The 26,631-nt window shown below is 39.7% G+C and overlaps 1 protein-coding gene and 1 long non-coding RNA gene across 2 annotated transcripts in view; one reads left to right on the top strand and one right to left on the bottom strand.

The window, feature by feature from the left end:
• The window catches only part of LOC115352804, a 77,749-nt gene that overhangs the window by 34,664 nt on the left and 16,454 nt on the right, over positions 1-26,631 (top strand). Inside the window, exon 2 of the long non-coding RNA XR_003927264.2 lies at positions 10,510-10,565. This is a non-coding gene — a long non-coding RNA (uncharacterized LOC115352804). The remainder of the gene's footprint in view (positions 1-10,509; positions 10,566-26,631) is intronic.
• NTF3 (neurotrophin 3) overlaps positions 1-26,631 on the bottom strand; it is a 54,052-nt gene that overhangs the window by 19,054 nt on the left and 8,367 nt on the right. The gene's annotated exons all lie outside the window — the stretch shown is intronic.

Below are 26,631 nucleotides of genomic sequence, written 5' to 3'. Positions count from 1 at the left end.
CCCAGGCCAAAATGGATTTGTACTACTTTAGTCTGCTTTGCTTGTGGAAGGTAGCTGTACCTATCCATGATCATGCCTGTGGTGGTTGTTGCCTACAAGGAGTACTGCGCTGATGGTTGACTACCCGGGAAACACTCATCTGTAGACCCAGGCCAGATCTACACTAGAGTTTTTCCTTTTGTTTTTTTTTTTTTTTTAAAATGTCTGTCAAACTAGCTCTACCTGTACAGCACTGACACAGACATGCTGCTGCAAAGTCCTTGTGTTGTGTAGCTTATGCTTGGGAAAGGGCATGGCTCTGTTGGTAGCTAAATCCCTTTTCTTGTCATGTGCTGTCATCCCATTAGAGAGCTTTGTTGGCAGAGGCAACTGGCAGAATTGTGGCTCTAGACAACCCCTTCTGTTCTCCTCAACTTTATAAAACTTGTGATTTGGTGTCTTTATAGTATTTACTTTCAAGATATTCCCATGAAGCTGAACTGTACTCCAAATGTTCCTGTTTTGCAGGTGAAAAACTGTCTGACAAAGAGACAAGCAGACCTGCCCGAGGCCTGCAGGAGGCCTGTGGTGTGACAGAGAGTTAGACTGAAATGAGCAAATGTAAGCAGTAGCCAGAGCAGCTTCTGGGTTTGGACCTGCTGAGATATTGCACATTGATCTCTCAGTGGCTAAAATCAGTCTGCAGTAGTACACCCCCTTACTGTAGCTTAGTGTCTTGTGGTTGGATTCCTTGGTCTCCTAAAAAGTAAAACCACAACTGAAGTTTGGATGTTCTTAACTTTCTGTGCTGTGTGGATTGTCTGGTACCCAAGTCTCCAAGTTTCTCTCTCTTGGCTGAACTTCCCTCAGTGGGAGCACAAACATAGCACTCCCATCTTTCCTCTCTGGCTGTCTGTTTCCATGACCTTTGTAAAAGCCAAACACCTTAACGTCCTCTCTCGACAATGGCCAAGTTCAAAACTTCTTGAGGGGGGACTTATGAAGACACACAAAGAATGTATCACTACATAAGCCTCATGTATGACAAAGATTGCTGGAAATTGGGTGAGATGGGCTATGTGTTGCTAAGACATAGAGAAACACTTCTGGTTTTTGCCTTGTTATCATTGTCATAGCCTCTGGGTCTCTGTAGCACACAACTGTTATTTCATACTCTCTGCCACGGCCCCAGTTCCTCCTGATGTCTACTCCATCAATAGTCCTGAGCAACAGTAGAAAACGTTCCTCTCTGCCATCTCTGCAGAATGGCTTCCAGAGGGAGGGATAGGAGCTGCAAAACATAGGCCTCTTCCCATGTTGTTAAGAAGGTACTTTCTGACTCCAGAGAAGTTCCTGAAAACTTTAGTCCAGGTGGGCAAAGGAGGCCAGGCTTTGAATGCAGAAAATTAAGCAAATTTGCGGGGAACAATTGAGGATTATATGTCTACTCCAGTACTTGAGCTGATATATAGTCCCTTAGAGCTCTGCAAAGCTGAGATGATGTTATTTAAGGTGTACAGAAGAAATTGGTGTTAGGATCTTAGTTACTTGTATTGGAGTTTTTCTGGTAGTGAGAGAGCAGCAGTCTGACATCCCCTCAAACATGATTTCATATACACCACTTCTGTAGTGTTCAGGAATAATGCTCTCTGGCATAAATAAAGATCAAGAAGCCAAAGTTTATGTCAGGATCTCAGTTTTGAACTCAGCATGCCATGGTACAGGGACCCTGTGCTTTGATTTAGCACTTTTGTTCCAGCTTGAATTGTGTAATAATCAGAACCTGCACAAATTGCTTCTTGGGTGTTTCTGTTCTTTAACATTACCTTGATTTGTTTCTATAGGACGTTTGATTCAAAGCCCTTCATGAAGAGCTGAGAAATCCTCTCTTCACACTCAATAGAAATGTCTACTGCTGCAGGACCCTGTCAGCCTGTTTAAGCCCAGAAAAAAAGCTTACTTCACTGACAAGTCTTCTTTAATGTGAAGAAGAATAGAATATGCATTTGAAATACAAGAAAATTTCAAAAAATCCCACCAAATCAAAGTGCAGTCACATACTCTGCTGATGAGGAGAGTGTAGGAACCGATATTGAGTAGAATTGTACACAGAGAAGGAAACAAGATTAAATACATAGAACAAATAAACAAAGCAAGTGACAATTTCTTCTTAAAGCTAAATCTTAGGATCACAGTAGGTCAAAAATGCTTTAAATCACTGGAGCATGTTTCAGTTACAAAGATGAAACAAAATGGGGTTTGAAGTACTATTTAAAATTGAGAAGGGGAATCCCAAAAGCTGAGGGAGTCTCAAAGAGTTAAAAGTCATGAATTTGGCAAGAAAAAATGTGAGTCCATGTCAAAAAGTTTACAAGCTGACCATCTGAAAATATTTTGGGTTCAACAGATCAAAACAGCTTGTTTGATTTGAACTTTAAAAGAAATAAACAAACAAAAAATATGTTTAGAAACGCAATTTGTTTAATTGTTTGAAGTGAATAGGCTCTTCTTCCACACGGTTCGAATTTAATTGATTGGACTTTCCTGATTCAAAACCTTTCCAGGATTTTGGAAAGACAGGGATGTATGGTGTGGTTATTCCAAAGTGAGAATCTCATCTGATTGCTAGATACTAGCAAGTCAATGACCTGAAGGATAATATCATTACAGTGGAATCGTAAGAACTAACAATATTGTCCAAAGGATGTGAGGGACAAGTATTTAAAAGCCTTGGCAGGCCTTTTTGTCTGACAATACAGGCATCTGAATTTCAGCTAGGAGGCCAGATCTGTAGTATAGCATCACTGACTAGTGTCATTACTCTGGTTTGCATCACTGCTAGGATCTGGCCTTTAACTGAGAATGTTCCAATGCTTTGTGAAACGATATCATTCAGTGAAAAAAAAAAACCACAAAACCTTGGTTCTCAGCATGTGTCATGCAGGAATTGCTTTATGGTTTGATGCCAGTGCACTTTTTCACCAGTTCTGAGACTGACAAATCTATTTCTTCATGAGAAATTAAAAAAAAATCTCTCCTCTCCACCCTCCTACCCATCTTTGCTCTTCTCCCAGCTGTCATCAGTGTGTACAGTCTGAGTAAGCAAAAATTAGATATTTACAAGTACAGCTTACTGCTGTGTTTGCTGGTATAGACTGCCCGAGGGCATGTCTGTGAATTGAGCACCCAGCTACATACATAAATATATCCCCTTCTCTTGTCAGCCTTTCCCCTCCCCTGCCTTGTTTTCTTAAGCCACGTGTTAAATCTTTTCTGTCGGATTCTGAGCTTTGTGGGATGGAGACTGATGTCTTACTTCATGCCTGTACGTGAGCTCTGTCAGACCTTGAGCACTAAGCATGAGGCACCTATCACTCCCAAGCAGGGAAGGTCAAACCTCCCGTCTTTATCAAACGCCGCTGTGGCCTCTCTCCGGCTCCGTGAACCTACACGCTGGATTAACTGAGGTCACGGAGCGGGAGAAACGTCATGTGCCTGCGTTGCAGCTGAGTATTTCACCTCACGGAGTTGCGTGTGAGAGCAGCCTTATGAGAATCGATTTTATTTTCAGCTGCAGCCTCGTGCTGTGGCCCTTCTCCTGACTGGACATGTGCCCATCGGACAATCCCAGAGCATCTTGGTTGCCTGCCAGCCCCAGATGCCAGAAGCATGTCCCCACTTCCTCTCCCCTTACATGATGAAGTCTGCGGGGTCTCATTCGCTACAACTCCGAAAAGTTGCGTCTTACGCAGTCTTGGGGCGGTGAGGCCAGGTCCTGATGAAGGCCTCCAGATGTTATTGCAATAGCAATAATAATTAAAAATCTACCATAACTAACTGAACAATGTACAATAAAATTAAAATCTGGTTTTTCATACGGTTTCAGAAAAATGTTACGAACATCTATGGTCTTATCAGAACTAGGCTTCAGCATCGTGCAGACTATATTTGTGGCTTTCCGAATGCTCATGGCTTCAAGTACTGCTGAGGCCAAAAGAAAGCTGACGGTTCCTGGAAATTTTGCACGATTTCTTCTCAGTGTTCAACTAGTCAGAAAGGAGTGTCTGGTGGTTAAGGTCAATAACCTGTGTTCAGTTCCTAACTCCCTGGGGAATTGCCTTTGTAAGCTTGGGAAAGACATTAAGGACTTGTTTACGCTGCTAAAATTAACTTTATTTTTTTTACTGTATCACTACTGATGAACGTGTAGCTGCCACAATATTATACCAGTAAAGACAAAACATGTTAGTTTTAGTCTGAGATGTATTTGCTGAAGCTGACTCTTAGTAGCACAGTTGAAGTTTTTTATTTGTTTTGCCTTCATTGTAGTTTTTGCCTTGGGTAACTAGAGTGCATTTAGTGGTTCTGAGGTAAAAGCAGAATGCAGCTTTCTAAAGCTATTTTTCTACCTGTGAAATGGGAATGATAGTACCAACTAGCTTTGTCGCAACAATACTGTTGCGTACACTGTAAAAATGAAGAGACCATATTTGCTGTGGAAGCTGCTGTGGGAGATGAAGACAGCTCTTGTACCCAAGGCTCCCTGGATTTATTCATGTATGGGCAAAAATATATTTAGATATTTGTCTGAACTGTGCATTTCACTCATCTGTGTCACAAAAACTAAAAATAAAAGCTAGGGAAAGCTAGGTTATTGCTTGCCACTATTTTCCTAGCTGCAGAATATCTGTAATAAAGGTTTACGTGAATATAGCTGTAAATGATATTGCAAGACGCAGACCTGGTAGACTCATGATTGATGTTGACGGGGATCAAGTGGTCTGTGGATAGCCTGAACAGTGCTTGGGAAAGGTGTGAGCCCACTCACACCTCACCTCCAGAGGGATACTATCAGTGGGTTTTGCTGATTGTATGGTGGATCATGTATTTGGGCTTGTTTATGTAAACCATGATACTGATTTTTCTAATAAATGTTATCCAGACACTACTTTTTGATCACATATCCTTATTTGGTTTTACGTAAAGCCATGTAGAGTCAATTTCAGCTAAATCAAAATATGACCATCTTAATTCTCAGGAAGTGTTTACATGGTCATGTGTAAGCACTGGAAACAATGTGTATTGATTCCTTTTTCTTATCAACAAGAAAATGTTTGTGGTGATCACGATAATATCAGTGAAGTTTTCTTGTGGATCTGCACCTCCTACACATAGTGAAACCTCACAGTGATGACTTAGCCAATATGTAAGTTCAAGGAAGAACATAAATGTGTTCAATTCCTTTCAGTGAGTTATTGCCTCTGAAAACAAAGAGGAAAAACCAGCATCATGGGTAGGATTTTCAAACTTGTCTAAAGGTGCTCACTCCTTCAGGTGCCTTTGCAGATCTCAGAATGGATTACCAAAGAGTTCTGTAACACTCTGTGAAGTGACAATAACTTTACAGCCCCTGTCCTTTGATGGCCTTTGAAAAATGGCTCAACATTTTTAAATAGTATAGATATTCAAGAAGTATTAATGAGATGAGTACTCTGCCTCTGCGCTCTCCATCTACCATCTGGACAAGTCCTGCTACTGTGTTGTCTGACAAAGACGCAGCTCTCCTGGAATGCTGAATTGATAAAAACCTAGAATCCGGTATAATATTCCCTACACAGATAAACCATAACACTATGAGATTTAGCACGTGAAGTTTGTGTAGAACTACCTTCTGCTGATAATTTTGTTCTGCAAAAACCAAGTGTGTTTCTTTGTTAGTGTGTAGAATCACTGCAATATGTTTCCGAAAGTCCTTTCCTCCAATTTGCACACTAAATTCACACAAGAAAGCATAAAAGTGGCTTCTAGCTGCTAGAGCTAAAGTATTTTAGTGAAAAAAAAAGGTATCACCCTAAAAAATGGACATACAGAAGTGAATTACAAGTATGAATAGTGTTAAAGGTCATAGTTTCACCGGTCCCAAAGGCAGACTGTGCTTGTTCTCCTTTCATGCAAGTTACATGACATAAGCAGAGACTACGATCCTGTGCTTTTCTTAATCTTTTATGCCTTTTGTATTGGTGATTGTCTTATAATCTGACAGCCAGAAACATGAACCATAAAATGAATAAAGTTTATGCAAAAAGAATTCCAATTAATGAGCATCCATGCACTTTGTTAATATGCTTTTAGCTATTTTCAGGCTTCAAAGCAAATAGCTGTGTATACTGCATGCAGCATGTTTCAGGACCAGTCCAGCTCTAAAAGAAGTCAGTGGGAGTCTGTCTGTCTCCTTTTGGTGAGATGGAATTGGACTGATAAAGCTGTGAGAAACACTGGGGAAACCTTTGGGAATACTTACTCAAAATTACTTAATGAGTGAGGATGAAAATGCATGATCCCTTTGCTATTCCCTAATCCTTTGTATTTTCAGTAATACAGTATGTCAAGATACTGGAGACCGGAGTTTATCCTCTAAATACACTATACCCACAGCTATACCAAACCATGGGGGGCTGTCATTTCTTTACATCATTCATCTCAAGTACTGTGTCGAAGAGATGTTAATTCTGGGAGTTGAAGAGTGAGGTCACTCATGGCTCCTCCACCCTTTTGGTCCCTGACACTCCCAGACATGACTACATCCAAGATGGCACGGGTAACCATGCTTGTGAATAAGTTAACTACCCAGTGTGAATGGTCTGCATGCCGCATTCATCCAAATCCTTAGGCTCAACTCTAACTTCTGGTACTTTCAAATACACTCACACTGCCTTGCATCATTCCTACTTTGAAAGCCTGGGAAACCTGGGAATGTATCTGAATCTAAAATCTTGACAGTCTATAGATATATGAACACACTCTTGATGTCTTTGCCTTTCCTCTTTAAAGCACCATTTTTTTTTTTTCTCCAGAGTTAACATACTCAGACTGTAACTTTTTTCCCAGTATTCTCCCATTAAAATGGCAACTTTATGACTGTCTGTCACTCCTATTGGAGCTTGACCGTCTGCTGCAATGTCTGACTGGTGGCTGACCCACTTCGCACCCTTAAATCATGCAGCAGGGACTTCTGAAACAACAAATCAGAGTCTCATTTGCTTGACAGCCATTAGTTGTGACTAAACCATCACAGCAGTGCAAAAGACAGTGTGGCACAGCAAGAAAAACGCTGCTTTATATTTGAACCATCTGGAAACCAAGGACTTCAACACACACAATGAAAGTTTTCTTTAAAAAGAAACACACAATTAACTCCAAACAGTTATCTTTCAAAATAGTGCCCTAAGTAAGAAAAGACAGCCACTATGCCTTGCAAAACTCAAAGAAAATAAGAAGAGCTAAGTAAAAATGAAGTTAATTGAAGATGAGTACTGAAGAAACCCAGTACAAACAAAACAACAAAAAAGATGTAATTCTGCCATAAATAGATCATGCTAATTACCTATGTATAATATTTTAGACTTAACAATAAAGGACATTCATCCAAATGCAAGCAATCATTACAACTAGTAACATTTTCATTAAAAACAGACTAAGCTTTGTCTTCATGTCAAGCCCATTATGCTGCAAAAGTGTAATTAAATGAATTTCAGCAACTCTATACCTCTGGACTTTTTTTGGACTGGGGCTATTTAATAAGCCAGCATCATTGCAACTGTTTTGTGTTTTTAAAAACACAAAGCCAAACTACTAAAGGAGAAAATCTTTCTTAGAAACAATTCTTCAGTATTAATTTTTACCTGCAAAGTCAGTTTTCCAGGATTTACTCTATGTAGGGGGTGGGCTGCTTTTTGCTGCTGTTGTTACACAATGCATGGAAGAAGAGACTATTCTCTTAACAGAGAGAGAGTCTGAGCGTTTTCAAATTTCACATGCAGCTTCATCTTTATCCTATACTCAGAAAGAAGTGAGATGAAACAGATTTAGTTGCCTTAACTCCTATGTTTTCAAAGGGAGTACAAATGTTCCTTGTGTTTTCTAAAGAACTGTATTATCAATAATGATTATCAATCTTCTGTTTTATTTTTCACAAGAGGTGATTGTAAGGGTGTGGGTGAAATATCACAGTGATCCTGTTCTCGTATACCAGCTCTGGGATCGACCAGAGTTTGCACCTTCTAAAGTGATTCCATCTTAGAGCCGAAGGCTGCATTGTCTGGGAAGACCACAACCCGGGGGACTGAAGAAGTTTCTCTCAACGTTGGCAAATCTTCAGATTTCTCATCCAGCTTTTTTTTTTTTTTTAACATTGCCTTCATTTGACTCCAGTTGGCACACCAAGAGATTACAGGCATCAAGTTTCGCCTCACAAACCGTAATAGCCATAAGGACTGTATTTAATGAAGTGACTCCCACCTCAACAGAATGAGTCTGCTTTTACTATATTATTATGATAATCAACAATTAAGTCGGCATTTGCCAGCCATAACCACAGATGTCTTCTTTGAAGTGTGGGAGAAACAGCACTAATGTCAAATACCACAGTGTGGGAACACTTGGCATACACCACCAGCATAAGAAAATCGAGCATTTGGCCATGCTCCTGGAAGATACTGTAATTGAAGTGACATAAATATATAATTAGGAGAATCTGTACATCAACAAGAGCTGCACCCACTTTATTGTAAAAGTGGTGGGGAAATCACAGCATTTTTTGTCGTTCTTCACCGCTTCTGCTGTGGAGGTATCTGAGACAAACACATACCTGACTCTGATTTTACGAAGCCTTCTAAGAGGCCCTCCTTTAGCTTTGATCTCTACATGTACAATAAGCAGAGCGTCCACAGCAAAGCCTTTGAGCAATGAACCACCTTTAAATCACAGTCCAGTAGTAGTGTTCATATTTGGCTAGTGTATGTCTTGCTCAGTTCCAGTACAGTAAGTTCAATAGGCTTGGAGCTGAACTGCAGTACAGCCATTAATCAAAAACCCTATAAAATTGAGTTCCAGGAATTTATAAATACATAATACAAATATGAGCTGTGGGATTTTTTCTGTAAACACTCCATCTCAGCAATGCTTCATGTCTCCCCAAGCACCATAACTTCACCAGCCAGTGTAGCTTGTTCTACCTCTTGATTTCTATCTGCCTCAACAGTGTTGCCTTGCTTTGTATGCCTGCTTTTCAGTTCAGAGTCATCGTGAAGGGGAGAGAGGAAGAAAACTGTCACCACCAGAAAAGCCTACCTAGTTTTTTCCATGGGACAAGCAGGGCATCACCCTATAGGTCTGTGATCAACTGCTTACATTATTTCTGGAATAAGGTGGACAAGACTGGATCCCTCCTACCCACGTGCCAGCAACCTGTCCATGAAACACCAGAAGTTCGGTATAACTCCAAAGTCCACCAAAGTCCTTAGGAATCTGTCCATTAACTTCATTTGGATTGGTCTATGGGGTCCTAATGTTTTCACTTTAAGAGTGGGCAGAAAGAATTGATTATTTTTTCCTTGCTTTGCTTTCTCTGAAAGAATGTTCTCTCTGTTTATGCTCTCCTTTTATATGAAAATTCCCTTTCCTCTCCTTCACTGCTATTCTGCATTGAAAACCCCATTTTTAGCTGTCATAGAGGGAAGCCTGACACTGGAAAGTATTTCCATTGGTTCCATCTCCTACTGAGACCACTTGACCCAACCTTCTGAAATGCTGCTAAGTGATTATTTGAGAGCGCTGAAAATGGAGATCACGTTCTTTGCCTTCCAGGAGTGACTTGCAAAGGACTTTCTCAGTGAATTAATTTGCTTTCATGTACTCGGCAATGCTTTGTTTTGTCTTGTCTTGGGCCAGACTACACTGTGATGGCATAAGCACATGTTGGTCTCTGACTCAAAAAGTATTGTAAAGTGGAGACACTTGAGTTTTCTTGTAGGTGTTTGGGGTTTTTATTTTGTGCTTTTAGTTTGGCATGAAAGCACATCTCAGTAATTCATAAAGCACTGAAGATATTCATTGTAGCCTGAGTTAATGGAAGTAATGTTTAATTTTTCATTTTTAAGTGGTGATGCAGAACATAATACTGCATATGCAGTTTACAAGTCTCCCACCACTAGCATTTGGACTCCATTTTAAACTTATAAATCATATGCTAAGTATAGTGCTTGTTTGCGTCTGTTAAATATTTCCTTCTCATTTGTTCTTATCAACATCCAGTAATGATATATACATATGTCATGCAAGACAGTAAATATGCAGAAGTTCCAGGGAAAAGTACAGTGCCATATCTCTGCTGATTAATGTGTAAATGTTTGAAACTAGTATAAAGCCTAGAACGGTGATAACCTTTAGCATAGTCTGGAGGAATGAACACAGCAGATAAATGTGCTTCTATGGAAAGCACCACAGCAAAATGTATATGCCACCCAGCCTCCATTTCAAGGGCTCCAGACAATTGCATTCCCTAATCCTGTTCATTCCCAGGTGTATTTCACTCAGTCTGGGAGGAAGGAAATTGCGTTTTCATCTTTATTCTACAGCCAGCTGTAAGCTAAACCCGTACTTGAAGGCTGGATGAACATATCCATTAAGTACAGGAATCTCCTGCCACTGTGCTGGTCAGTAATTTTAACTCTGTGCCTCTGTTTTCCACAGCTGTACCATGTGGATGAGGAGCCTTGCCTACCTGATACAACTGTGAGAATTAGCAGGTGAGCCTTTGCACAGTGTTGTTGGTACTAACACTACCAAAGCATTAAGAAATAGAGAAGAACCTCAAATGTGTACCTGAGGGTGAAGCTGAACATTGCAATTGAGAATAAGAGATCGTAAGATGCAGAAAAAGATATTAATGACCTGTCCAGCAAACTTGTGTTACCTTTCCAGCCAAATCCTGTTACTAATATAACCTGGCTACAGACTAAGACCTGTACTTATACCTGTGTTTCTAAGTGGCTGTTTCATGAGGAAAAAAATAAGATATGAGCCAAGAAAACATGGTAATCAGTGTAGGTATTTCCAGAAGCCTCTCAACACAAGAGGCAGTTTAGTAAAGACCATTTGCCTTTTAACTGTCACAGGGAGCTAAGGGCTTTACTCAGGTGCTCACCCACCAGTGTCTATTTTCATCTGACATGCCCAGAGGAATTCTGCATAGCCTCCAATAAGGCACACTGCTCTAGAAGGGCATGGGTCTGTGATAAACGAGGACAAACTTTGCATGGATGTTTCAGGCATCTCAAATAGCTCTTAAAACATTCAGAAGTGAATTTATCCCTGCCTGTCTATGAAAAGGAATCCCAGTGAGATTGCAACAAGCAGCCTGTATCTGATCTGCTTGCTTTATGGTTCGATGGCATATGTGTGTAGTGTTGACAAGGTATTTTACATAAGAGAAGTCATAATTCATGTTTTCCAGATCTTGCCATGTAGGTTTCCCCCACTGATGATGAGCTCAAATTGCCAGAACAGATTTTTGACCCTCTTAATGTGACAGTGAAGCAAGATCAGCACTGCTTGGCTGAAGGGTAAGGCAGGCACTGGATGTCCTTCTAACAGCTATGGATGCTACAGCACAGCAACATATTGCTTAGGAAACACGTACAGTTTTCATCACTGGAGGCCACTGAGAACAGGATAGACAAACAGATATTTAGTTACAGGGAAGATCCTGTGAGCAAGAGAATGTTGATGTCTTCATGTCCATTTATGAGTCTGTGTGATTTTCTTGATTGGATCTTTTTCTTTTTGAGAACTCTAGGGCTGCTGCAAGAGGAGAGAAGCATGTCTCATGTATGAGAATATGTTTGCAAATTTACGGTTACTGGATGAAACAACTTGCACAGAGATGCTGTGATATGTTATTCCAAATTATGCAAAAATGTCTATTTCTGAATTCATTATCTTTGTAAACTCACTGGGAAGCAAAAGATAACAGATCCTAAAAAAACCTAACAACCAAAACAACCAGTTTAAGTTTGCTGGCTTTCCTAAACTATAGCAAATGAAAACAGCATCTTAGGCTGCATTAAGCTACAAGGTATGAACTGATCTGCCATGTTAATGATATAATACATGCCTGTGTCACCTTTTTATCGAGACAAGGCTACTGAGAGTGTGAAGGAATGCCCTTGTGTTCCCCTTGCAGGTCTCAGCCTTAGGGTAAATGTAAGTAGGAAGCAGGGAAGGATATGTTCATGGTGTATAGCACTAAGGGGACACTGTACTTCAGTGTGCTCTGGCAAGGCTGGGGGGAAATAGTCCAGTATTTACATATTTATGCAACATTGTGTAAGAAAAAGCCAAGATATCATACTGATTCTGTACCCATGCTGTATATGGGCAGAAATCCAGGTTTGCCAGCCTGACAGAGAATAGATTTAGCCCTGAATCTGTCTGTCTTACTAAAGTAGTTATTGAGATCTAGTAAACAAAATATATAACGATGGTTTCAGAGCTTCCATGAATAATTGTGTACAACCGTGTATAATTACAATTATAAAAAACGTCCTCTGTTTACATAACACCTCAGCAGATCTGACGAATTCTCTGCAGCCTCTATACATACAGCACTAGGAAATGCAAATGCTTGCGTCTTGCTGAACAGCCACCAACACACACACTGTGAAAGACTGGGTGTGGAGGGAGATATCGGCCAAGAAAATCATAGCCTGGAATTATAAGGAAGAGCACGGAATCTTTTATGTCTGCTTGAGATATGGTTACTTGGTTACATGGTAAGAAAAACAAAAGCCAAGTAAGAATCCCAAACATACTTCAAAATTAATAGCAAACTGAAGTCATCTTGCAGGAAAGGTAAAACTGGGATGAGCATTAACTACTTTTTAACAATAGTCATGGGTAACAATACTAATTGTAAGTATTCCATCCTTGCAGAAAACTAGCTAGTCCTCTCATAGAAGTCTAGCACATAGCAGGTGTTGAAAATGGAAATGCAATTTCCCAGCTAGGCAGACATCCAATATTTATGAGCCAAGTCTGTGGAAATAACAAACTGCCGATAGGGACAGAATAATTTAGTGGAAAATTGAGTAAGTTTTCCACTTCAAGAAAAACTGTCATTCACCTTGTGTCCGATCATACTCCTACCAGTGTCTGAATGTACTGTCTGGTGCTGAAGCAATCATACAAGATACTAACACAAAGACATGAGTAGTATCCTCACGACTAGAGTTGTTCACAGCTACTTAGTTATCTGGCAGAGCCAAGTGATGCATGAATGAGAAAAAGACAAAAAACCCACAGATATCTGAGAGGGAAAACAGCCAACTGACTTGCAGCAGCACCTCTAATACTTCCTGGGCAGTGTTTTGAGTCTGGATTAAATGTAGTCTGGTGTTGAATTTGTATTCTGATTTGACGATGTCTCAATCTTGTCAGCTACGCATTGAAATTTCTACCATGGTGGGTAGAAATCTTTCATGAGCAACAGATGTTGCTCTGAGATTTCTGAGGCATGGGAAGGTGACCCTTGCACTTATGGACCGAAGTCAGAACCAGAACTGCAGAACTAGAATGGCTCTGGAGAACCAAGTTTTGAACATACCTCCTGACCAGCCAAACTCTGAAGACACTTGGACTTGCTCTGCATACTATAAGGGGAAGAATTGATAATTGCCAGACAGAGGGATCTGTGCCTGTCAACACTCCTAACTCAAAAGTCAACTCCCAAATTTGCTTGAGAATTTCCTGTCTCCTGATAAGGCTCCTGTCTCATTTTGGCAGACTATCTACCTCGAACTGCCAAACTATGCATAACAAGCCATGTTTCATGGATATTTGCACAAATTTGGGTACTGCTGGCACCACCACGCATGGCCCAGATATCACTGGATCAATGCAGAACATTAAGGTGTGGAGAACTGAATGAATATGTCCGAAAAAGGAATATAGTCAATGAATTGCACTTCTTCCTTCTGTCTGAAACTCACTCTGTTAGAAAACTAGTAAGGAGGTTGGGCTCAAGCTAAGCTCTTGGAATAATAGACCATAAGTGTGATCTATGTGGTGGAAGTGCCCATCCCTGGCTCTCTGTAAGGTGTGAGCTTCAACCGTTGAGAAGTGGTTCTGAGTGGCTTATGACAGCCCTGCCCCCACCCCAGTGTATTTTCTATTCAGGCAGGCATGCCAAATCACCTGAGTGCTTTTTCTGAGCTGGAACTCATTCCTGGACAGTTTGTTGTAAGCACTTGGTCAGAGTCACAGCAAGACACTTTGGAGCTTGTTTTGGCAACCCTTTGCCCTCCCTTCCCTCTTCTTTGGGCAACTTCCAGCTGCTGCCAGCAAAGACTCCTGCATCCCCCGAGATCTGCAGGCCGTCCTTTTGGAGAAGAGCAACAGGTCTAGCATGGGTCCCTTTTGGTGCCTCTCCGAAGTGACCGCCCTGCTCACCCTACCCCTTGCTTTGGCTGTATACGTACTGCTTAAACGTCAGGCTGTGCTGCTAGATGCATCACTCACGTATGGACTGGGTTTGTCCCATCCTCTCCAACAAACACCCCACTTTCAAGAAGTCCCCATGCAGATACTCGTTTTTACAAATTTTCAACAACCGCTCTGGGCTCAAAGTCCAAAATTCCTTTAAAAATGAATGAACTTGAAGGAATGATTATGGAAAGCAAAACAAAAAGGGTACTGAACACTGGCAAAATGATTTTGATAGGTAATTCTTTTTCTGTTCAAGAAAAAATGTTTCTATTCTCTCAGACTGTACTCGATAATTTTTTTTTTTTTTTTAAGTAGATGCATCACCTATAACCTTAAACTACACAGGTCAATATTAACCACATTTTTATACCTAAAAAGCAACAAGGATCATACCAATGAGTCCACAAAATTCATGGAGCTTTAGAGATGGAGGCCAAAGGAGCTTTGCAACTGATACATGAAATATGAAGTCTGTTCCAACCGAAATCACTCAAAAATTTTCTGTTAATCTGAGTGAATCAGCTTATATCCCAAGAGCTAAGTATATAACAAATTAATGGAAAAGTATAAAGAAAAGAAATCAACCTGTCCCAAAAAATAAAAGAAACAAGAATGAATGAATGAATGAATGAATGAATGAAGGCTGTGCTAGGTTTTAGCAATGCGTTACTAATAATAGCCAATGGAAGAATATTAAAACATGCGGTACCTAGGTTCTAGCAATGCATTACTAATTACAGTTCATGAAATCTTCCTTAAAACACTCATTCAAATTGGTTTGGATGTGAATGCTTTTGTATGGATATGACAGTGGCAGACCACTGCCTGACAAGTTCCGCCTCCAAAATATTTGTAACACGAGAGTTCAACACGAAAATACATGTCCCAGTGAGCTGATTCTAGCAGAATTTAGGGATTTAAAAACAAATGAACAAGCTGATCCAACTCTTTTTAAAGAATCCTGGGCTGTTTCTGTAGTGAACACTAACTGTCCGTCAACTGGTATCTTCAGCCCATGACATGAAGACTCTCACCCAGCTATATGGGATACCTAGCTGGCATTTGTTTGACAGATAAAGTTCTATGACAAGATCCCACGCTATATTATGATACAATGTGCTGCCTGTCAGGTAGTACCTTCTTCTTTGGGATGCATACGATTGGGAAAAAATGCATACCCATGCCCAGTGAGAAGGGTTGCATTTTTCAAATGCATGCCCTCCTACAATCATGTGATAAAAGGAATTGACCACCTCAAAGCTGTGAGCCGAGTGCTGGTGCAAGTTCCTACTTGTTGTGGGTGAAAGAGCCTGAAAGCTTGGGTCCCAGTTTTCTCCAACAACACGATTATGAAGTCTCAGGGACTGCTGATCCCTCTGAAACAGCTGTACTGATCAGGAAGTCAGACAAGTACATTTCTTTTCCAGTACCAGGACCCAGAGCAATACCCAGCACCACTACAAGCCTTTGAATTCACTGGGTTTACAGAGGCACTAAATAAGACAACTGTATGAACTGGGCTATCAGCACTGAAGCTCTTAGTCTAGGCTGTGAATGAGTGCTTCCACTACTGTGATGTACAATAAATAAAATGAAACAGGAGAACAGATTGACCTTCTTTGTGAACTAGAGGGTAAAGCCATCTTTGAATTATTTTGGGGCAAGTAACCATTAGAAAACAAAAATGAATTAAGAGGTGACTGCTTTTCCAGAATTTCAAAACACAGACATAGTCTGGACTGACCCCCTGTTGCTTCTAAATAATTATTAAAAATTATGTTCGATCACAAAATAAACATAAAAATATTTAGTGGAACAGAAATATTCTTTAGCAATATACATATTGCTTTACCCTGCAACTCCCTATGCGCACTCCCACTATGCTTTTTTAGCCTGTTTTATTAAGGAAGAACTTTTGCATGATCACATTGCCTGCTAATCCCTCCCAGTAATTTCTAAATTTGAAAGTTTATTTTAACCAAATCTACCAGAGGTGTAAAAGTCTCAAAAATACTAAGTTCCTACAAGTTTTGTGATAATTGGTCAAAGAGGACGCTCTGGTTAGCGACTGTCTCGCTCAAAGAGCGAAGTGTTGCAAGCTCAGTAGCTCTTAGGCTGTGCATTAGCACAGGCAGAGCTCTCAAATAGCTAAAGCACACGCTGACTCCTGCCAAGCGAGTCGTCAGAGAACATGGAAAAGAGATAAAACACTGTGTAGGTGCTTGCAGGACAGGGAGGTGAGAGCAGGAGAGTAGGAGGAAGCTGAGGTATTGCAGAATGAAAGGGAGTGACGCTCAGGGAAGGAGTACAGGCACAGGATACAAGTGCATAAGAAACCAGGCTTCATTCATGTAACTGCCAACAACTTGTTTTGGTTTAGTCATTGTTACTTTGAAAATAATTTATGTTAAACTCAAAACCAGACACTCTCATACCAGAATCAGATTATGTGCACATGGACATGCTGGTAAATTCATAGCTTGCTTTATATTCACACTTCAGGCTTTACAATAAAGCATTATTTTTTTTCCTTTTTTTTTTCTTTTTTTTTTTTCTTTTTTTCACAAACAAGAACTTTGACTCTATGGGAACTAGATATTGCCAAGAACAAGTTGAAGAAAAGTTGATACAATTTTGATTCTGGGTAAATTATTCTAATTCTGTAGTGAAGACATAACTGTACTAAATTTGTATGAATGCTGTCATCTAGGAGAGAACTTAGCAAGGGTCAGAGTTACTAAAAGCCTTTCATGAAGTGGGAAGGCAAGTAAACAAAACAGTTAAATCTTCATCTGATGAAGCTCTATATGTTTTCTGTTTTAAAAGCTACTGAATAACATCAAGGTCATATATTCAGAATACAGATTTAAATATAATTTAACTCAGGACAGCTGGAAGTATCAAGCCTATGCTCCTGAGAGGTGTCTTTCCCTATAATTGGTTAGAATCATTTTGCAAAGGGTGTTTCTTTGTTTTTATTGGTAAGACATAGTCTAAATTTTGTAGCTTGTTTTCTTAATTGCAAATTCCACTTCTCTAACATATGTTGTCGTGGGACACTGAGTTTAAAGCCTAGCAAGCCTCTTTCCCTTCTAGATGAGGAGGTGTCTGCATGCATAAAATCTTTCACCTGCTTGCATTCTTAGACGAAATATGAAATTAGGGATATAAATGAAATTAGGGATATAAATGAAATGTGGAAATGGCTGAGAAGCAAAGAAAGATGTAATATCAGTAGGAACTGCATCTGCTAAAAAACAATGTTTGCAATTGCCCTTGTAAGTGCAGGAGATACTCTCCTTAAAATTTGGTTCTGCCAAGAAATAAAGTTATAAATGAGTTAAAGAAAGAATCATAATTGGGGACACCCATTCAGTTGGAGAGGAATTGTGAAAGAGGCATTTTTTACATTCATTCCTAGAACTGTACTTTTAGGATCTCTGATACAAATCGTGATGTCACATCAGTATGCTGTTCATATGAACCATTAATCTCATTACAATGTTCACAGCTTTTCCCTCAAGGAAAAAAAAAAAAAAAGGAAGCATTAAAATAACCTTACTGTTAACTGTTTTGATTTTAACTGAAAGCAACTTTTAAGGGTCAAAATGGGCAGACATTTGCTTTGGCTTTGCTCTTTCACTTTATACTAAAATGGCATCAGTGATTCCAGAGACAGTTAAATCTCTCAGAAAGAAGCTGATTTTCTTGAAAAGCACAAAAGAGCCCTAATGTAAGGGAGAGGGGAAGTGATTCTAGCAGTGCCAACAATGAGGGAAACACTAATTTGGACCAGTCATTGCTGTTTTCACCACCAGATTGTCTCCACGTGTTCTCAATATGGTGAGATAACACAGTGATGATATGGCTGGTGCCAGTATCATCTACAGAGCTCTTCAACGCAAAAGCAACGAGGGGGGGGATTTTCCATCCCCTCTATTTTCTGCGCCCCATCACAAAGAATTTAACATAGGTGACGTTCATAGGAGATGAGTTTATGAGTCTGACTTTGAGAAGCTCATTGACTCTCCTCCACAACTAGAGCAAAGATACTATTTGCAGCCATACAACCACACCGCGTGGCAATGATGTGGTGTGGTCTTGCCTGTTTCTCTCAAATCAAATTGTGGATTAATACGGACTGAAAACTATGCACTAAGGGTTAAGGCTTGGTAGCCAGGTGCAGTCAGTAATACTAGAAATGGAACCGGCTGAAAATTTCTCATTGTGCTCATGTAAAACATGCTTTCTGTACAATTTATGTTCTCTACCAGATATTTATGATTTGGCAGTATTTTTCTCATTTTCACCATTAAACCTTAAATGCTAACAGTAAACATTTCACTCCATGTGATTTGCATCAAATGAGATATTTCCTTTATATTTTCTTAACAAATTCATCACATTTTGTTTCCCTAAACTCAATAGCAAATTACACAGCAATTCTTTCTGGGCTGAGCCCGATAAGGATAACATCTCCAACAGCCGGTTTATTAACAACTCTCAGATCAAACTGTTCTGGTGAATCATGACTGTAGGCTTATGTGGTGCACTACTGGAGGTGTAGTTCAGAAGTCTTGACACAGGCATTCTTTTTCTGTGCCTCTAAACAATTTTGAAAAAACCCTGATTTTAACAATTAAGAGAGAGTTTCAATTTCTGTCTCTCTCAGAGAGGGATGCAGAGATGCCTTTTCCCTTAATTCCTTTTTCTCAGTTCTGCCTAACCATCTTCAAGGCACAGTGCATTGTGGCAAGAGAAAAATAAGAAAAGAATATATGTAGACTATTAAGAGCAGAAAGAAGATGATGAGAAAATAGAGATGCCAAAGGTCCTCAAACAGCCTAACCTTTCCTGAAGTCAAGCAGAAAAGATTCAAACAAGAATTTGTCTTCTCACAAAGATAAGGAATGCTATTGAAGAAGAACATGAGCAACAATAACTATGTCTTTTATGTCTTGGGGGCTTGGTCAGAGGTCCTAGATTTGCTTCATACCATGGCATTGAGAAAGGAAGAGCAAGGCAGTTACCAGACTGTGGTAAAGAAATTTTGAAAGGTATCAGCATCATATAAAGAAAAAAAAAGGGGACAAAACTTTTTTACATAACATATTTGAGACTTTTTCAATCAAACAAGCAATTTCAGGGGAGCTTGTGGACCCTATCTGCTCAGATGGTTATGGGGCACAAAGGCATCAACCTGAGAAAAAAAATATTACAAACTCCTGATGTATGTTTAGGAAAGAAAAAAAAAAAAACAACCCACCCCTCAAAAAAATTGCCAGGTTGCAGAGCAGAGACAAAGTAAATTGCATGTTTTGGAGGGAAAGCAAAAGAAGGCCACAGCTGACTGGGTTACCAAACCACAGACCCATAGGAACATGCAGACACAGGAGAAAATTGAGGACTACAAGCAAAAATTGACAAAAGGCAATCAGAGCCAACTTGTAAAAGAAGCATAAAGGATTGCATTATGCATGGAAAAAAGTACCAGCTTATGCAGCTCCAGCTTTTGGAAAAAATTGGTTTGCAACTAAGAAGCAAAACTGTTTTGCAAAAGATGGCAAAACAGGGCTGAGGGGATTTACTGAGAAACTCACATGTGTATGCATTCTGCATGGTTGAAGAAAAGAAGAAGTATGGGTTGGAACTGTTGAATAGCTTTTTACATATATTAGCTGGAAAATTACCTTGAATCCAAATTAAAACTTTCTGACTTACAGATTTTGCTCTTGTGCCCAAGTTAAAGTGAAACTTGAAATGATGGGAAAGCATCAAGGAATGCTGTGGTGTTATGTGATGGTGTTTTATTCCAAGGTTGTCCCTAAATTTAAGTTAAGAGATACCGGTTTGGTTTTTTTTTCAGAAGCAGGTACATACAAATGGAAAACATGAGACAGACATGCAGTATGTTTACCTCAAAGGAGTGTAGGAAGATCAAAACACAAACAAAAAAAGCTTTAAAAAATGGAATTCACACCACCAGTGATGGTGATTTCCCAGAACTTAGATCTGGGCCAAGGTTGACACAGGTTGTTTATTTGTATTTTTGGGGGTCTGTATTAGTCTTAGTAGTATGCAGAAGGTATATTGTTTGCTCAGATATCCTTCAGTGGAAAGTTTAAAGCAAGAATACCTGCTTATGTAATCATGAGATTAAAACCAAAGACATTGTGAATTCTCATAATTGACATGTAAAAAACCAAATAGAAAATCTACTCAGATAAGGAACAGGATATCTTCAGTCTTCTTCTATGTACAGTCAGTGCATATATATATATATGCACATATATACATATATAAGTATACATGTACACATATATGTATAATACATATATATATGTGTATTACATATACACATGTAATTTCTGATATCTAAAGCAGAAAAGTCAGTGGATCAGACACCATCCAGAGACTGAACAGAGCTATGATGGATTTTAGGCTTCCGATTTCCCACTCAGAGAAGATTTACAGGCGCTATGTTTCCACTTCAACTTGTTATAAGAACAAGGTCCAAATTACCCATAAATAAATTCTAATTAGCATAATATTAAAAGATTATGACACAGCTAATGGACTTTAACTGGAATCCAGACTGCAGTGTTAAATGTACAGTAGGAAAGACCAAGGCAGAGAATTTCCTGTGATATAGGAGGTAAAACTTCAAATGAATTTCTTTTGTGTTTCTGTCCATAACTGTGTAGTTTTCAAGGTAGTTGAACAATAAGATGACAAAAAGATACTGAAAAAATGGCTTTTCAAAATCATTTGTCTTTAGCGTAATTTAGCCCTTGTTGAGACGAGGTTTTGATGTTGATAATTGGCAAGGATGGGCTGGTGCTGAACAAACTTGACACCTGGCCCTTTTCATACTAGTCTTTCAGTCTTTCCAGATGGCAGAGTTAACTTCTGTTCCCATCTGTTCCTTTTCAGTAAGAAAAAGGAAAGAAAAAATGAAATCACTAAAACATTTCATGGCTTTTAGAAGGATCTTCGAGATTCCTTCCAAGTCCTTTATTCTGGACCACGTTCCTGTGGAAGGCTGGTGATGGCACCTATGGTTATTTGCCTCAGATCAAAGGTAAAATGCCAGGTTTCATTTTTCAGGTTTTGCCTGAGATAATTCATCTGGATTAAATTCATGGATGGAAAAATTGAAAGAGCCAGAGTCATCACATCAGCACATACTTGCAAAAAGAGGAAACAAAACAAGTAAGCAAGCAAACAAACAGTGATATCAGACTTGTGACTAGATAACATTTGATGCCATCCAGCAGTAGACAGGTCAGAGCAGAATTTCAGTTGAAATTTTGTTAGTTCAGATTTGGAAAACTGTTTCTACATTAAAAGAACTTTTTGTGCAGAAACAACCCCTCTCATTTCCCTAGTTATTTGCAATAGCTTCTCTGTTGACTTCTCAGGCCTTGACTCTGGTCTAAATTTTCACTGTCTTAAGATGAACTTGTTCCCTGGGGATCCATTAGGCTTCTTCCATGTAAGTGGGGTCAGAATTAGGCCTCTGTTAAATTAGTTATCTCCAGAGCTAGCAATTGACTATTCAAGAAAATTCAGCAGAAGGATGATAGAAGCTGATGGGTGGGAAAAGACAGAAAAAACCAAAGTGAAATCCATCAGTGGAAATCTGCCAGGTAACCAGGACATCATTCTGGATGCTACTTTGTAGTCTATAGGTTTCCATGTGTTACTAAAAAATATCAGTTAATCCGGAGAAAATTCAGAAAGCAGTGAGAATAAACAAATCTCTAGGGATATTTATGAATAAAATTTAAAATAATCAAATTTGTGGACCTGGCTGAAGGAAGGCTGTGGTACCCATGTGTGCACACATTTGAATATCTTAAATAGCCAGAAGCTGTCCGTACCTTTCTCTTGCCAATGATTTGGCACAGTTGCCTTAGAGGACCAAGAAGATTTCTGATTCCAGTCATCCTAAAAGAGCACGTTGTCCTAAGAGAGGAGCCTCAGAGCGTTTGCAGGGACATGGCAGAGCAAGTGGCTGTCTTCTGCACGGCACAGTCGTGCTCACGCTGCAGGCACTGCAGGGCCCTGCCTCAGAAAGTGCTGTCTTTTCCGCTGCACCTTTAACCAATCTACAGAACGTCTTTGGGCAGTTTGTTTCTGGAGAGCTTTGCAACGCCATCCAAGCAGAAATAAGGCTAGTTATCCTGGTGCTGTTTTGCTAACTGGTTGGAGGATCAGGAGACTTTCCTTGAGCAAGGTGCTGTATTGTGTAGGCATGCCAATTTGTATAAAGTTACATTCTGGATCTCTGTCCAGGTTGCTGCCGGGCTATGGGCATACCTCAATTATCTTTGGGAAATGCTGCTAAGCCTTACTCTTGAAAAAGAGCTGTTTGACAAGAACAGATTATTTATTAAAATATTTCTGTTATTTTCAACAATGATACCCTTTATTTTCACTTCTTCCTCAAAGAATACCATCATAAAAAATGACCACTAGAAGTTAACTAATGAAAAAATAAAATTGAAACCAAATCTCTACTCTAAAAACATCTCTTGCCAGCCATCCTGCTGCCACCCAGGACTGTGTTGTTGCTAACAACTTTTACATGGAAAAACACTCAGTACTGTAGTAATGAGTGGCACTCAGGTTGGATGGGGGATGGTTTGAAGATTTTAAGTGGAGCAAAGGAAGCCCAGTCACTTGATGAATTTAAAATTAGAAATGACTGTATTAGGAGATGGGTTCTCCAGTGCTGAGGATTTCCACTTGACCTCCCAAGCCCAGCAGCTTTCAGAGTCCCCTGTGAGGGGTCAGTATCATGCTCTGGGTTGTTCCAGGTCAACAGGCTTCTCTGGCTTTGTCCTTGTAGCTGCAAGTACCAGTTTCTTGGTCTGTGGATGGCTGGTGTCTCTAGCAGCCAACAGATGGGTCAAAAGGAGGCAGGGATTTGAGCAAGGGAAAACCTGCCAGGTTTTTAAACTTCGGTGTCCAGGGGGACTTAGTTGACACTTAGTGGAACAAAGAGGGGAATGGTTTGTTTCTGAGGAACTGGCAAATTCCAGCAAAGAAATGGATTTGCTACAATTTTTCCAATCAAGTATACCAGTCACCTAATATAGGCATATTCTTTTCCCCTCTCTGATTTCTGTGATTCAATATACTAAAATTCTTTGGATGTGCATCCATGGTTTTAAAAAAATCCGAACACCGAGACTCAAATTTAAGGTTTGGTTACAGTCTCACTAATTTTAGTAGAATTGCCTAGATGCAAGTGAGGTCAGAATTTGGCCTGCAATTAGGTGGATTTCCACATTTGCTTAGCTGGGGGCTCCCGCTTCTGTGTAAATCAGAAATAAATGCATTGAGTTCAGAGGAGGTGCTGGTGTCAAACCTGTCATCAGAGGCTGAGTCAGTAAAGGCACAATCTGAACCAGAGACACAGAGAGAGACTAAGGTAAACAAATGAACTCACCAAAGAGCAACTAAACTAATCAGATTTGCTTAATGATGGTTCAAAGGACAGCAAACACTGAAAAGTCACCAGCTTTTATTTCAGAGGAAAGAGGCAAATGAGAACAAACTATAAGAAAACAAAACCAAAATGAACAGGAAGATTTCCTAGTAGAGGAAAGACAGAAAAAATGAGAAAAATCAGAATATTTCACTGGACTTTAAAAACATATCTGTTTCCCCTAAATACAAACTCTTCCAAGGGAGACCACTCCCTATCCTAGCAGATGTGAAAAGCAGCTTTAGCTTTCCAGGGCAAGATTTAACTCCATGAAGCTTTTGTTTGGTTTTGTTTTGTTTTGTTAAAAACAAACAACAAACAAACAACAAAAAAAACCCAAACCAAACACTCATCTTGTAGTAATATTTAGATTGTTTTGCTTTTCTCAGGGCCTGTAATTGTTACTCCTTTAACATAAAAGCTAAACATTGTTCCTGAGTATTTCAAACTTACAAAGGCAGTTTGAATACAGAAAATGCAACCTCTCAGCAGAAAAATAAAGTGTTGGTCCAGATTTCTCCATTAATAGCTTTTGTATTAATAAATTGATTCAACATTTTTTCTAAGTACATATAGAGTCCACCCAGGAGGAAAGACATATTAAGAGAATGCTTCCTAAAGGTCTTCTGATATGGTGAGATGTTTGCCATCTCTCTCAGAAAGAATTTTACTCCGTAAAATTGTCTGTTGCAAATCACGCCTGCTAACAGAAGCAGCCACACTATACCAGCCACTCTATACCACAAGTCCCCAGTCTCCAGGGCTGACTTTCAGGTGGCACCTATACTAATAAATAAAGCAGGGCCAGGATACGGTGTCAAGCATTGGCATGCAAAGCCTGCTTCACGAAGGCTGCTTTATGTGCAGGTGCCACACAGAAGAACTGAGGGATGTGTTTGGCAGATGGTGCTACTCACCACGAGCAGAAAGCGTGACTCTTCTTTAACACACAAACTCGTGTAAGTATTCACATTCTTATTTGCAAGGCCGAAAATATTTAAAAGAGTTCTACTTTGTAGGACTTTCAGATCCTTATAGTATTGGATTAACTGTGCTTCTATTACTATTGGTGCTAAAACTTCCATTCAATTCTGCAAAGAAGTGTCAACTCTGTTTTTGAAAATCCTGCTTTCTGGGCCTTAGGGCCATCAGGTTCAAAAATTTGATAGCCCTCATTGGTACTGATGCTAAGGAGTTTTTAACTACAGCTGCTTTCAACTTCGTATATGTCTGAAGAAACTGCTAGGTAGTCCCTGTGAACAGGAGATGGTTTAATGACAAGCATTGCTCATCAGATGAAATTTCTTTTCCTTTTTTTTTTTGAAAAATAAGTTTATTTTGTCCACAGTCTAAGTCAGGTGTTTTCCCTGTGTTACAAAAGAAATCGGTGCTTAAGAGACAACCGAAAGTAGAGGGCAAGCGAGTGGGGTCCATGGGGGTCAGGAAGGATGAGACGGGAGCTCCGTGAGGGACCCCAGCCTGTGAGCAGATACTGCTCGTGCGAGTGGCAGAGCTGAGGTGGAGAAGGAGTTACTCAGCACGCCAATGTGATGACAAGATGCCTGACTCCCTGACAGGAAAGAGAGCAAGTTTATAGAAAAATTCCAAGCGAGGCAATGAGTTAGTCAATGCAACAATGAGCAATTATATGGCAGTCTTACATGGCCTAAAGGGAGGGCAAGGACAGTGCTAGGAAGGCCAAAGAGAGGAGGACAAAGAAATAGAATGCAGTGTTCTCGCAGCACAGTCACATATTGACCTCTCCTCTTCCATTTGCACACATGCATGCATGCATTATCCCTGCACATATGTACATTCAGCTTATATGTGTCTCCCATCTACTCTGCAAAACAAACCTGGCCTGGAAACTGGATGTAAGCCATAAAACAGGATGCTGGTAAATTATGATTATCGAAGCTGGGGTAGCGTCTGGTGACCTACCACTCTTTTCAGTTGTGTCATTGAGCAGTCTGAAAGCATTAAAGGGGTAAAGCTGCAGAAAAATAGCACAGTAGAGAAAGAATGGGCTGCAAATGGATAGAAAGGATGGAAAGGATAGAAAACCAATTGTTATACAGAAGGAGAGAGTGGTTAGAAAAATGGGCAGAAAATAAGAGACTCAGAGGGGAAAAGCCTAAGATAATAGGTCTAGGGAAAGTCAATTCAAAGCACCTATATTAAATATCAGGGAGGAAGTTGGAAAGGCATAATATTGCAGATTAGCTAGCCATGATTTAAACAATAAATTAGTGCTGGATTTATTACACAGAAGTTCTTTTATAGTAGAAGAGAGAAAGCAAAGAAAGAACTAGAGAGTGCAAAAAGTCAGTATAATGACAGAAGGCAGACAAAGAGATGAAAGAGGTCTCCTGTTTTTGGCATGTCACCTTTATTCCTGGACATTCTAGTGCCACAAAGATGTGGATGAAATTGAGGGAAGTCAGAAAACTGAAAAAAGCATAATTAAAAAAAAATGAAATAAAAAAAATCATATGCAAAGACAAAGAATGGGATTAAACAAAGGGCAGCTCATGTCAAGTATTTGAGGAGTATATTAGTAAACAGTAACAAGGAAGGAAAGTTACTCAAGATGTTGGGGGATCTAAGTGGGAGAATATGCAAATATCAATAAACAGCAAAGAAAAACTATCCTTTCAGGAGGATTTTTTTTATATTATGGAGTTACCTGCATCATCTGTTTGGAAAATCCATCATATAAAGTAAGTCTGTGCAAATTGTTTAAGAAATGAGTGGAGGAAATAGTTGTGTACTTATCACAGGAGCTACAAACAATGAACTGAATAAATCTTTTCTAGTTTTTGAATGTACAAATC

This window comes from Aquila chrysaetos, chromosome 17, assembly GCF_900496995.4.
Source record: "Aquila chrysaetos chrysaetos chromosome 17, bAquChr1.4, whole genome shotgun sequence".
Lineage (NCBI taxonomy): Eukaryota > Metazoa > Chordata > Aves > Accipitriformes > Accipitridae > Aquila > Aquila chrysaetos.
The sequence above is the reverse complement of the archived record's forward strand: the minus strand, read 5'-3'. Positions and strand labels throughout refer to the sequence as shown.